General features: G+C 38.0%; 1 protein-coding gene across 3 annotated transcripts in view; it reads right to left on the bottom strand.

Moving 5' to 3' along the window:
• The window catches only part of LOC135212556 (neo-calmodulin-like), a 673,130-nt gene that overhangs the window by 182,314 nt on the left and 475,816 nt on the right, over nucleotides 1–15,000 (bottom strand). For 2 of the 3 annotated variants that reach the window (XM_064246094.1, XM_064246095.1), the window contains exon 2: nucleotides 1–2,611. This exon is cut by the window's left edge and continues 188 nt beyond it. The exons of the other annotated variant lie outside the window; for it this stretch is intronic. The gene's annotated coding sequence lies outside the window, so the exon portion shown is untranslated. The remainder of the gene's footprint in view (nucleotides 2,612–15,000) is intronic. 3 annotated transcript variants of the gene reach the window in all.

Here is a 15,000-nt window from a genome sequence, read left to right as displayed (position 1 = left end):
GGTTGAGGGGTTCTCTCTGTCTCTCTCTCTTTTTCGGGGTTGCAGCCAAGGGACGGGGGGGCGGAGTGGCGGCGGCGGCGGGGTGGCGTGGAGGGTATTGAGATAATCAGGTCACCGTATACGAGGGAGGGGTTTCGGAAAGTATATGTAGTATGTATATATTTTCTTATTGAGATTTCGACTGGGGTAGAAAAGTACAGCTAGCGTGTACCTCTCTAATATTAGTATTTTTCTCTCTCTGTCTGTTTTGAATCCGTTTTTTTACGCACAAGACGTTCTTCTGGATTTGTACTGGTTCGGCAGAGAAACGGCGACTGCGACAGAAGACGACGACGACGACCACGACGACCCACGATCTCCCGATTTACAAACAATAAAGCTAAAAATAGTACCCCTGACGAATCCCATAGGAAGACTACGAGAAGGTGAGAACAACAAACCGTCTTATTTATTTATTTATTTTTTTATTGTTTCATGTATTTTTTTTTACCACTCTCCTGCTTCAAACACTCCAATTCAGTACCAGTAAATAGATAATGATTCTTTTTCACAACTATAAAACTTCAACAGCCAGTAAAAGGGAAACGCCTCTCGCGGGACTGACCTCAAGAAATCTCTGAGCAGAGTCGGCGGCAGAAGACGTTCACAGCGACGAGCTTATTGACAAAACACCAACAAATCAGTGTCGGTATAAAATTGTCTCGACTTGATACAAGTTAACTTCTTACTTATTAGCAACTTTTAGATAACAGATTCAACGATAACGGTTACAACAACGGCTAAAAACGATTCTTTATTAGCGGGAGCTCTATTGACTCGAGTGTGAATGAATGAATGTAATTTTATATATATATATATTATATATATTTTATTTTGCGTTTGCTAACAAACTGCTTTTCAGAAAGCAGGGAAGCCGCGCTTGGATCGCACCAAGTTACCAAAAAGAGAGTTTCCGAAGTGTATATATATATTTATATATATAGTATATATATGTATCGATATATAAATTGGGATGGCACAAGATGTGCCTGTAAAGCTCTCCTACGGCTTCAGGATACAACAACTGCGACGTGATATGGTTAAGAGTGATCGAGGAAGGAAGGAAGGAAGGACGAGGAGCCAAATGGCACCTTTTCAGTTCAGTGCTGCAGAGGTTGCGAGGACGAGAGAAATCTTCCAAAAGAGAGACGAATGGGAGGGATAATAACTGTATTGTCTGTCGATTTGTGTATCTGGATACTTACGTGTCTATACACAAAGACGCACACACATACACACAGGTATATATACGCATACGTTGGGGAAGGGGACAAGTAAGCTGGTAGTGGTTTGAAGGTTATGTCCTAACGAAATGGGCACAAACTGGACACTATTATTAAGGTTATACCAGGATGAGGCAGGAGGGATGATATTACTTCCTTTTTCGTTCTTAGTTTCCAAGCAATTTCAGCATTTGCGGTAAAATGGTCTTCTTTTATTTCCGCTGCTTGTTTTCTTCTTTTTCTATTTGAGCTTTTTTGCTTTACACTAATTTGCCGACTTCAAGCCTTGCACTGTGACTTCAAGCTTTTCAGGGTCTGAGATTTTCTTTCTCTCTCCTTCGTTAAAAAATGCTGCGGCAAACTTGGCTTCCAAAACTTTTCAAATATCTTTTTTTTATTTTCCTTTCCAGAACCTAACTGGAAGCTTCTGTTTACTAATGCTTTTATTATCTTGTCGAACAAATATTGCTCATAATAATCGGATTCTCAAAGTGGCGAATCTTTTTACCGATTTCTCTCTTTTAACTTTTTTGCTGTTCTTGCCTCTCAAGTTCTGCTTCTTGCAACGCGCACGCGCAGAGTCCTTCAGACCTTTCGAGGGGAAAGTAACGTCTTGAAGGCTCTTGGGCTTCTGGCAGTTCCGCGAGAAATAACAACCGTCTCTTTTCTTTTTTTCAAAGTAGTTCTTAGAATCCCCTTGTGAAACAGATCTTCCTCCTCACGTGGACGAAGAAAGGTCTCCGGCCGCTCGAGGTCTCCAGTACCTGACAGCCTCGCTGGCTCCTCGGGCGGAGTTCCCTCGGGAAACTGACTTCGAGTCAGAATTCTCAGCAGCGAGACCAAGAGGCTTGGCGGGGGACGGGTGATTCCGATGGAGTTCGCCGAAAGAAGGGGTTGTTGTCTCGCCTCTTCACGTCACTTCTTCTTCTCTGACACTCTCTCTCTCTTTTTGGATTAGGACGGACTACTGGAAGTATCAGGAGGGGGGGACTTAGGTCTATATCGGCTGTGCAAGGACGGGACGATGATGATGGGACTTTCTGAGATTTAACAATGGACTTTCACAGTAGTAGAATTCTCTCTAGCTGACTGCAAGCAGTAATTCCCCTGTCGCAGGACTTTCGACCAAATCAGCCAACAGAGAATTCAAGAAGGGAGTCTTGCAGGACTCTAAGTAGAGGACTTTCGAAACGTTTGACAGTGACCAAGGTTCACTTCAAGTTGAGCTGTCACTTCACTCCTGTAATGACGATGGCCTTTCGAGCGAGTTCTTCTTCCTTCTTCTCTTGAGAATAATTAAGGCTTTGAAACACAAGCGAGGCGCAGGAGATTATGTTATACCTGGGACACTGAAAGTAGAAATACAAGCATTAAGTCATCGAAAAAAAAAATTACAGGGTCATTATAATGAACAAAAGCTTAATATTAAAATGATTTAAAATTAATATCTAAGTCTGTATTTGTATGTTTCGTTTGATTTCCACTAGTGTTTGCTGTAAGGCTGGTTGCCTCGAAGGTATCACAACTTTCACGAACAGGTATTATATACAAATGCACACACAGGCACTCACTTCATTCAGACTCATCAATCACTCAGTCAAAACGAATTGGCTTCGAATTGAAAGGAAAACAATGTCTTTCCTTTCTTATGCAAATACATATCTATTACAATTACAATCCATTTCACTACAGGCGCCGTGAAGAATGACGAGGAAAAATGTCGAGCAGAATCACCAGCAGCGGGGAAGCAACATCACGTCCTATTGTCGAGACCAAATAATGGACTGCACCTGTGAATGGGAGGCTATACAAAATCCCGACCCTCGTTGGGGCTTCAGTTAATAACGTAGGGATTACGGCTGTCCGAATGTATGCAGCTTTCTTGGATACGACACCTTGCTGTGTATGGGTCAAATCTGAGTACTGAGGCCACATCGCTTCCGGAAACGTGTATCAGCAATTCAATATGAAAAATATATAAATAAATCTACAAACAGGTGACCGCAAAACACAGGCGTCCCGATTTTCCTCAGATTTTACGGGATGAAGTTGCTAGCCATACAATATTAAAACCCCAGTTCCAACCAACAACAATCGTAGAACTACGAGGAACCTAATTCATGGACTTCTCTCACGTTAACAGTAAACCACGGTCGGAAATCGCACCTGGCTTTCGCTAGTGGGGTGGACCCTCTCAAGAATGGAAACCAATGACCCACACATATATATTATATGTATGTGTATATATGTGTGTGTGTATATATATATATATATATATATATATATATATATATATATATACATATATATTAGACACTTAAACAACGTATATGTATATATATATATATATTATATAAATATATATATATATATATATATAGAGAGAGAGAGAGAGAGAGAGATGAGAGGAGAGAGAGAGAGAGAGAGAGAGAGAGAGAATCTGTGAGATATGTATTCGATATCCTATGAAGAATTTTTATTAAAATACATATTCATAACTGCATTTTACCTCAACTTCATTACGGCACACCACGAATAACCAAACGGAACAACGACACAACATTCCTAAAAAGAATGCAGGTGTCAGATTAGAAACGAGGATGAGTATCTGGACGTGATAATATTCGGTGGAAGGGAATCCCCTTTCTTTATTTCTTTCTTTCCCTCCATACACATCCTTTTTTCCCCCCGTACGCATTCATACGCACAAAGAAAGGGACGCTTATGGAACCTCGTCCCAGCGGTGAATTAAAGGGCTCTCGAGAGGTCTCTTCGTGCGTGTGTGTGTATCTGTTTTCCTCCTAACCTTTTTTTTTTTCTTCCTCTCTCTTTTTCTCTTTCTCTTTCCCTCCCTTCTCCCATTTCCATAGGGAAGCGGAACAAACAGGTCATCTAAGAGGCTCCTCATTATGAGGGACACCCTCATAACTGGTCTCTCCTGAATGGAACTCAAATCCCCTCTCATCAAAAAATTCTCTCTCTCATCTCCTCATCTCCTCTCCTCTCTCTCTCTAGCGCTGGCTCACCCCATTTACTTCCTTAATCTACATACGAGCTAGCTCTTTTTTATTTTTTTATTTTTTTTTTATTTTTTTTTTTTTGAGAAAATACAAATTGAAGTATGAAAAACCATCATGGCGTCGAGTGGAGAAAAATACAGCCCTCTAAAAATATATATATATAAAATAAAATAAGATAAAGAACAAAAAAATTTCGGTGGAAGTGCTAAAGCTGTTTTGGGATTTTCGCTCTTTCATTCCATATTTATTTCATTCCTCCCACTTTTTTTTTATTCTGTTACGTAAAGTGCCATAAGGAAGGCAGGGTCCCACAACCAACACCCCCCCCCCCCAAAAAAAAAAAAAAAAAAAAAAAAAAAAAAAGGAACTGGGGCGTTGGCTAAGGTAACGCAATCCAATAAAATGTCTTCTCATTTTTTCGACGCTGTCGAGAAATCACTACTGTCCGCGGTGTCGAGGGAGTCGACAATTCTTCTTCAGTCGTTACGACCAGGGACACACAATTCGTCTATTTCAAATATTTACTCAGTGTAATGAGAATAACTCTCCTTGAATAACGACACCAATTACTCTTCATTCCGGTCGAGATTTTTATCTCTCTCTCTCTCTCTCTCTCTCTCTCTCTCTCTCTCTCTCTCTCTCGACACCATTATCCCTCACGCAATGCTCAGGAAGCGACTTAATTTCCGCTCAAGATTTCAATTGAAGCCTTAATGCGGTCCATTTCTCTCTATCACCACTTTATCATTATCGTTATTATCGTCTCCCTCTTTGTCTCTCTCGTTTTATCATTACCGGCCGAGGCCACATACTGAGTGTTGACCGTCTGCTTTGCTTGATTGATTCGTGATGTACACACAAACTCGCAGAGTGTATTAATACATAGATATTTTGTCATGTCTCTTTACTCACTAATCTGGCATGCACACAACACGTATACTTGCAAACACATACACACATATAATATATATTTGTGTAGATACATATCTACCTGTCTATATATGTGTATATATACACACACGCATACAAACTATGCACCATCTTACAACTTTACATATGGGTGTGGTTTCAGGGTTACAATTCCCCACGGGGTCTCTGGCTCTTACATCAGTTAACTTTTCGAAACCATACTAATTTATGCCGTCTCTCTCTCTCTCTCTCTCTCTCTCTCTCTCTCTCTCTCTCTCTCTCTCTCCGTGGCCCACTTGCCCTCGTTTTTCGAGTCTTTCCAGTTCACCTTCGTTACGTATTCGCCCGTGGTCTCAGAAGATACATTGGGGATCCGCGTTCATCTACAAAGATCTCTACTTCTCCTTCCCATTATCCCTTTGCCATTGGAGACGACGGAGAGAGAGAGAGAGAGAGAGAGAGAGAGAGAGAGAGAGAGAGAGAAGAGAGAGGAGAGAGAGAGAGAGAGAGGCTGATTCCAGCCCAGTGACTCTTTCGTAGGGGATTCCCGGAAATCGTCATTCAGCACTTCTTACATTCTTACATTTTTTGTCATCTCCGCACTACCTTTCACTTATATTTTACTTACTTTTCAGATTCATTCAATCTAAAGGTATAAATTTCTAAGCTAATCAAACTTCTATGAATCTTTTTTTCTTTAAACAAACTATCTGTTTTCATTTTTCTTTTTTTCATTCTTCATTTTTGGCGACCGTTGAATCTGATCCCTTTTCGAAAATGATTTCGGAAAGTTTTTCGAAAACCTTCTTTTAAAACTAATATTCTTTGCCCCACTTTAACTTGTTCATCACCTGCCTTCAACTTTCCCCTACTTCCTATATCATCTCGCGATCACCTAACCCTTCTTTATCTTAGGAAAAATGTTATTTTATTTCTACTGATTGTTTTTCTGTAGTTTTCCAGACTTCTCCTTATCCCCTTTCCAAACATGTCTAACTTTATTTTCAGTTTTCCAGACCTCACGTGCGCCTCATTCCAAATGTCTCCACCTTTTCAGTAGTTTTCCAGACCTCAAGTTCGCCTCATTCTAAATGTCTCTACCCTTTTCTGTAGTTTTCCAAACCTCATCTTCGCCTCTTACCAAGTCTCTACCTTAAGATCTCTTCTCTGAGAAATTTGACGACGAATCTTGAGTCCCCTACAAGAACAATTCTACAAAAAACAATTTTCTAATCCATTTAAATTACCATTCATTCCCTGCAAACTTCGCTTTTGACTACTCGCGTTTAAAATAAATCTTCTGATGTTTTTTCTTGTTCCTTTTTAAAATTGCCTCTCCTTCCAGCATTCATTTCTCATCCAGTCTCAAAAAACATGTCGATCTCTCTTCTCTCTCTCTCTCTCTCTCTCTCTCTCTCTCAGCTTCCGCTTTCTCAGTTTAGAAGCTCTTGTCTGTCTTCAGTCGCCTAAAAAGTTATGTTTTCACGCAACATTAACTTCCCCTCTTATTAAGAGTGAAATTACGATTATACGCATTTCATTTATCTTGGGGAGATTGTTATTATCGCTTCTTTTTTTTCATTTCTCTTAAATAATAATAATAATAATAAAAAAGAAAATAAAGAAAATAATCTAATATAAAACAAAACGATAACGATCCAAAAAACGTTACTGACAGTCCTCAACTCAAATACAAAACAGAAGAGATTCATCTCTCTCTCTCTCTCTCTCTCTCTTTCTCTCTCTATCTCTCTCCCCCCCATTTAGAGGATCTCTACCTGCCTGCATCCGTGCATTGTGAGGAAAAAGGGAATAATGTCCTGCATTTATCACTAAGCTTCATTCATATGTACGAGCACAGACATCTGCTCCTAAGGGTACTCAGATCAAGTTCTCTCGAGGAAAGAGGAAATGCCGTCTGTAGGATTAGTGTGGATAAGAGCTCTTATTTTACGCTCTATTTTGAGCCTATTTTATCGGAACGGGTAACATAAGTGTAACTACTCACTAGAATCACATTCATTCTTTAACTAATGAATCGGCGATGTAGCGCAAAATACTTTCCCATCATTTGCTAATTCATGCACGTACACAAAAGGGATCATAAGCAGTACATCAAACACCTTGCATCATTCATCTCTATATTAAAAGCTCCGTGATATCGAGGTTTCCATTCACCTTTAACCTTTGTCTCGCACACATTTACAATCAACTCTCCACTTGTCAACATTTTTTCACTAATTTCTCTTCACTATTCATAAATGAATTTTCTCAAAGAATTTTCCTACCTCACAATGTTTTTCATGCTACATCCTGGATCGCTGTTTCCTTAAAGGCATTGAAAAGTCATACAGATATAATATACTACCCTTGTCTCAGACTCCCCCTTTTTTTACATCACAGTCGTCACTCTCATATAGACACATTCTAAGACAAGCTTTCTTTCCATCATAATTTTTTTTTTACTCCTTCTCAGTAATTTACCTTTTATGGCGTACATCATTAACACCTCAATCTGCCTCTCTGTCGGTTAAATATAACCTTTTATAACTATGTATGCCCATCACAGCTTCTCTCTCTCTCTCTCTCTCTCTCTCTCTCTCTCTCTCTCTCTCTCTCTCTCTCTTCCAAACGTATCCCATAAATGTTTAGTTCTTCCCTGAAGAACAACTCTTCATTCTCCGTCAAGTTCTTCTTCACTTTCTTTCATTGATTTGACTGTTTGCCCTTTTTTTTTCACCACTCAATTTGAATTTTGCGTGTCCTCTCCATTCTCCAATATATTGTATTTTATTGTTTCCATGCATTTATGCCTCAAAATAATCTTATTTTTCCCACAAGCTCCAATGTCCTCATCCGACCACTTCCTGTTTCTAATCCGTCTTCCTGCTCCCTGTACTCATGAAAACTCCCGCTGTTCCATGATCCCATCTTGGAATTTTGCATATTCATCAGCGATGCATTTTACCTCCCTGTCTTTAATACCCAAAAATTAAGCTAATGAGCAACAGAGACGAGGGAGAGTCAGTGCCAAGGGACAGGACATACTTAAACTTTTTTTATCACTTCGCCTAAGTAGGACCTAGGGGAGCGGGGCAATGTCTCAGTAGGTAGACCTATGCATCCGACTAACCACTTATTCTTAGCTGACAATAACAGTAAATCTAGATTTTAATGTCGGTGAACTCATGACAGATTTAAAGCAGCTAAATTCTTGTATATGTTTTGTAAATTCTGTTCTTCTCGTTTCCTTCTTATTTACTCATGTGTATTAATTACTAATACTTGTAATTCTGGTGATATTATAATCTACATATAAGTATTACCCTCTTAATATGTTTCTTGGCTAAGTTTTAAGTAATAAAAGTTGCTTTCAAAGTTGTTAATAATCTAGTCTTTATGGCTACACCTCATCCGCAGACCTTTACCCGGCAAGTGGAATGAATAGCACAAAATATAAGAGAACGAGTCAAATTAGCCGACTACTGAGTACGCAAGATCTTGTTTCTGTAAAATAAATCAAACTTCAAGGGCGTGGCGGTGACTTTTTCCACGCATCAATTAAAACGTACTAAAAACCTACGGTCAAATATATCTTGTTTCAACAACGAAACTTACAATGAATACGCTATATTTTTTAGTATAAATAAATAATTTTTCTATACTGTTTAACATCACTTCCTAATAGATAAATCATAAACATCCTATCCTAAAATTCCTGCATCTTTAACTCAAGGCAAAGCACCTTTTTCAGGCCTTTTTAGGATTTTCCACAGATCTTTCCTGCGCCCCCCCCACCCAGACCAAGAACAACAGCAACAAAAACAACAACAAAACAGTTTGAAGGCTTACTCCCCGAGTAAACGAAAATTTGCCTTGGAATCATCTTCAGCTGAAGGGAAATTTTCCTTCGAAGGATTTGCAACCTGACTGACGGCCTCTGGGAATCCTTGCATTCCTTTCCCGCTGTCTTTAAGTATACAAAAATAAATAAATAAATAAATAAATAAATAAAATAAAATAAAGAACTAAAAAGGAAAAAAAGGAGGAAAAACTCTTATTCGTACTGATTTAAAAATCTCTTAACCTCAGCAGCAAAAAAAAAAAAAAAAAAAAAATCAGAAAAAAGCAAAGACGTGAATGTGAAAAACAATGACTGCGGCGGTGGTAAATTCCAATTTGACCTCTGACTTATAGGTATGACCTTGACCTCAGTTTGCACATCAGATTAGCGGAGAATGCATGCCAAATATGAAGTCTCTTTCTCTCTCTTCGCGTAGTCCAAAGGTTACGAACACGGAAATAAGAACACGGAAACTTTACATTTTAAGCTTAGCGGATAGGCGGACTTGTACATGGCCATCCACACAGACAGGACAATTACTAGATGACCCAGTAACGGTATATCGGGGTCTTTCAATACTTCAACTAATTGTTGGTTAAAAGGAAAACGGATACATTACCAAGTTCCTAAGAACCAAAACTACCTATGGCATGGTGCGGTCAAAAAGAGAATAAAACTGTTTTCTAGCACGCTTTGCAGTCCTTCTGTAAGCCTATCTATTCATTCTAAGATTTTAGTCAGTGAAGCGTCACGCTATACCTGTTTATTTGCAAATAATAAATGATGTGTGAAGGAAATACTATCTTAGTGATTCCCAGCTTGGACTGAATGAAATCGCGCTCTAGATATTCTTCGATATCAGTGATAGCAAGGTTGTTTTATTTTATTCCGCGATCTTTAGATTAGTTATGTTCTCTTGCTTATTCCTACTCCTTATTAAATGAAAACTCGCGTTTGCTGCTAAGTAAACGAGCAGCTTCATCGGTACCTCTACGAAAACCAGACTTTTTACACATCAGCGATCTTAAAACATTTAAGTTTTTTTATAATTTGTTTTGATCCTGCTGAGTAAAATACAGCCAGTTATACTTGTGAGTGAGTAACCTTAATTAATCTTGAGTTTCAATATTGATCTTATTGTTTTCAAAGATCCAAAATCATGTCATACATTCTGCGATTTTTATGAGCCTAGTTCCTGTTTCATGTGTCTCCCATGATCTCTTTGCCTAAATATAGTTCCTGTTCATGTGTCTCCCATGATCTCTTTCATATATAGTTCCTGTTTCATGTGACTCCCATGATCTCTTTGCCTAAATATAGTTCCTGCTGCATGTGACTCCCATGATCTCTTTGCTTAAATATAGTTCCTGTTCATGTGTCTCCCATGATCTCTTTGCCTAAATATAGTTCCTGTTTCATGTGACTCCCATGATCTCTTTGCCTAAATATTGTTCCTGTTGCATGTCTCCCCTTTTAATCTTCTTTGGCCTAAATAAGTTCCTGTTTCCAGTGCCCCCATGATCTCTTTGCCTAAATATAGTTCCTGTTTCATGTGACTCCCATGATCTCTTTGCCTAAATATAGTTCCTGTTTTATATGACTCCCATGATCTCTTTGCCTAAATATAGTTCCTGTTTCATGTGACTCCTATGATCTCTTTGCCTAAATATAGTTCCTTTTTCATGTGACTCCCATGATCTCTTTGCCTAAATATAGTTCCTGTTTCATGTGACTCCCATGATCTCTTTGCCTAAATATAGTTCCTGTTTCATGTGACTCCCATGATCTCTTTGCCTAACCATAGTTCCTAATTCATGTGTCTCCCATGATCTCTTTCCCTAAATATTGTTCCTGTTTCATGTGACTCCCATGATCTCTCTGCCTAAATAAAGGGAGAGCCATTGGAGCGTCTCAATTAAACACACATAAACGAGAAACATTTTTTTTATAAAAGTACGAAGCAGATCATCATCTCAACACTGAACTACGATTCTGCAGATCACAGCTGAACCTTCGCCACAATAAAATCCAGGTTCACAAAATTGCTGGAAAATGTTGCTTAACGAACTTTTCGTCTCCGTTACAAATCTTTCTGTAAAATTTCCAGTAAAAGGCAGATGTCTTCCAATAATCTTTTTAGCAACACAACCTCTCATCTTATAAGGAACGTCATAAATGCGCTCTCTCTCTCTCTCTCTCTCTCTCTCTCTCTCTCTATTACACAAGCACACACGCCTACATCTATCTATACAAATAACACATTATATTCATTATGAATGAGCTCGTACGATACATGTTAACCCCACTTGACTCGAGAAACTACAACCAACTATAAAAGAGCACAATGGTAGGTCACTAATGAATTCCAAACAATGCTATATATATATACTATTCTATTGCCATTCTGAATCGACGCATGCGCCGGCGTGCAATCTATCAACACAATCCCATAACGTTTTTGTTTCGCTTTCCACAGCAAAACCCACACAGTCTGGTCTACGACTTCCGTGGGAAAGCTAAATCTAAAACAGACGAACGCACTCTTTGCTCAAGAGAAATACTGCGACGCAGAACGAACCGGTTACTGCTGATACCTTTTAATTTCTCGGCTATTTCAAAATCGACGTGACATAGTTTGCATATTCAAATCTAGAGCTGTTACGTAATCTGCTGTGAATATCTCGATGACGCGATGAGTAAAATTTATGCTAAAATGATTCTCTTCATCAAGGTGTCCATTCATGTTTTATTGTGCAGTCCAAACTCCGTTCAATAAAGCGCTGATTAATAACAGCTTATTTAGGACCCATACGAAATGTGGAACTGAAAGAGAGAGAGAGAGAGAGAGAGAGAGAGAGAGATTATACCAGCCGGATTATATAACCAAATTTAGAACTGTGAGGAAATATGAAATGCTACGGTGTCTTGAATTATTCAAGTTGTGAGAGAGAGAGAGAGAGAGAGAGAGAGAGAGAGAAGAGAGAGAGAGAGAGAGAATTATACCAGCCACAAAAAGTAAAATATTTTTGAACATCAGAAAAAATAAGAAATGCGAATGGTATTCTTCAATGAATTTTGAAGTTGAGAGAGAGAGGAGAAGAGAAGAGACGAGAGAGAGAGAGAGAGAGAGAGAGAGAGAGATTAAACTCAGTCAACAGTGAGTCAGGTACAGATTTAGTTTACGATGAGTAAGCTGTGAAAACATACTGATAGGATTAACATTGACTGGCGGCAGTATAATATCAATTTACATTTGACTATCAGTGATAATAATATCGTTACTATTACTTCTCACTGAATTGTTTCACCCGCTACTGCTACTGCTACTACTACTACTACTACTACTACTTATGAGAAGGGAAGGTCATGAAGGCCACAAAAGATATTGTTAAAACAAGTCCACGAAGTTCTCAACCATCAGATTCCACTAATTTCAACGCTTATCACAAATAGCCCTCACATTCACAGCACTATTAAAAAAATTAACATCAGGAAAAAATAAAATATCAAAATGAGAAGTAGTAGATGCGAATCTAAATTAGATAATAGCATGTGGTCTTTAAGTGCTGCACTAGCTATGTCAACAACAATTACTTGAACCTATCAGCCAATGTTTCCCTGCAACAATTGTATTCAATAAGTAATTGAAGTAATAAAGATATATGCCCTTTTTAAGTGGAGTAGTGTGGAGTAAGCGCTAATGTATGTACTACTGACTCGTTTGCTGTGAAACCTTTCATGAAGAATACTATAATAGAGTCACATCACCCGTGCATCTGATGTCTAGGCCAGTCCCTTACGACGCTCCTGATTGGCTATTGATAAGCCGATCACAGGGCTGGAAGCTCTCAGTCTCTCTCGAGAGTTCACATAGGCAGGATGTATGTTCCACCTTTCCTGAGGTATACGTCTTTCAAAAGTATCCCTTAGGAGAGGTGGAACATACATCCTACCCATGGGAACTCTCAAGAGAGACTGAGTTTTTCCAGCCCTGTGATTGGCTTAACAACAGCTAATCAGGAGAGTCGTAAGGGCCTGGCTTAGACATCAGATGCACGGGTGATGTGAATCTACTATAGCTACTGTATCCGGCATTGCTCGGGATAAAAAGGGGCATATCGTCCATGATGACAATCCCTACAGGGCGGATCACGCAATCAATTTCAGAATAACTACAGAATCACTTGTGATCCTGTCGATCCAAAGAAGGTTTGTACAGAGTCAAAGAAGTTGTGAAAAATCCGAAGATTTTGCTGTCAACTCCGAAAGTTGTTAAAAGACGAGGGCCATAAAAAAAAAAGTGGTTACAGCCCCTTTAGAAATGGCCCTCGAATTTACAAAAATCTTCCGGGGGGGTGGGGGAGGGAGTCTATGGTAAAAATTTGGAAGTCCTAGCTTTCATAGTCTGGGCATGCAAAACGAAGAACGAAGAGACAGAAATTGCCTTACACACACATATATTTATATATATATATATATATATATATATATATATATATATATATATATATGTATGTATATATATATATATATATATATATATATATAGTATATATATATATATATATATTGTCGTACAGCTGGAGGAAGGAATGAAAGGAATTGACCAAGCGCTTTCGTGTATTTCTCACAACTCCTCAGGAGGAGGTGTGAGAAATACACGAAAGCGCTTGGTCAACTCCTTTCGTTCCTTTCTCTAAGTGTACGACAACATGAAACATCGCATGTTTAGCGATACTATATATATTATATATATATATATATATATATATATTATATATATATTATATATGAATATTATATATATAATATATATATATCTATATATAAGATAAGACCTTTTAATTAATAAACATTTTCTTTATTTTTACAATGGTCAGTTAACCCCTCCTTTTTTTTTATTTTCACAATTGCCAGTTTACTCTAAGTTTACACCTTTTAAACACATAACTACAAGTGTTCCATATATTCATACATAAAAATACTTGTAAGGTACCATATCGGTCCTCTCAAAGAAAAATGCTTAATATGGAATGATATTATGTTTACATACCGTACACTGCCACATCTATCTATCTATCTATCAATCTATCTATAAATATATATATATATATATATATATATATATCTATATATATATATATATATATAAACAAACGCAAATACATAAGAAGAATTCGCTCTACCATAAAGAAAAAAAATTAGGAAACAAGACTCAGTAAAGGGAAGTTTTAAGCCTTCATTTAATTTTTATAAATCAATGCATTTACACGTTTTAACATGACTGCTTTCTCTCAATGACGCTTTCAATTGCTCATGTTTAGACCAATGAAAATCGTGCTTTGCAGCCATCATGATAATATCTTAATTGCTGAGAGCATCTGAAGCCAATCAGCGATCACTGCAATTACTGAATGGCCCCTTCCATCCCATTTGACTCCTTCTAGCATCAAATAAAAAACGCAATGATTCTTACGGAACCGTAAAAAAAAAAAAAAAAAAAAAAAAAACACACACTTCAGCTGATCAGCTCCATAACAACACTTACATTTGCCGAAACACTGAAAGTTTATTCGGCGGGAGAATGGTAGAGTTGGATTTCACCCATGTTTGAGAATTCATCCTTAGAACATGGTACACCAGAGTGATGAGAGATTTACCCCAAAAAATATAGCCGTGTTTACGAGTCACACTTCGAGAGATGTAAATTTACCTGGGAGTACATATCTGCATCCTCGTTTATAATAGTTATCTTAAAGGCACTAATTGGTCTACAAGGTATACATATACTAATAATCATACATTTGTATATATGAAAGTAAGTAAACATACAAATATACCCGTATCTTTATATATATATATATGTATGTACTATATACATGCGTGTATGTGTACAAGTATCTATATGTTTGTTTGTATGTACACAATAAAAAAACTGAAGGGATAATAAAAATGAGTAAGTGTC

The sequence above is a fragment of the Macrobrachium nipponense genome, chromosome 41, assembly GCF_015104395.2.
Source record: "Macrobrachium nipponense isolate FS-2020 chromosome 41, ASM1510439v2, whole genome shotgun sequence".
NCBI lineage: Eukaryota > Metazoa > Arthropoda > Malacostraca > Decapoda > Palaemonidae > Macrobrachium > Macrobrachium nipponense.
The sequence above is the reverse complement of the archived record's forward strand: the minus strand, read 5'-3'. Positions and strand labels throughout refer to the sequence as shown.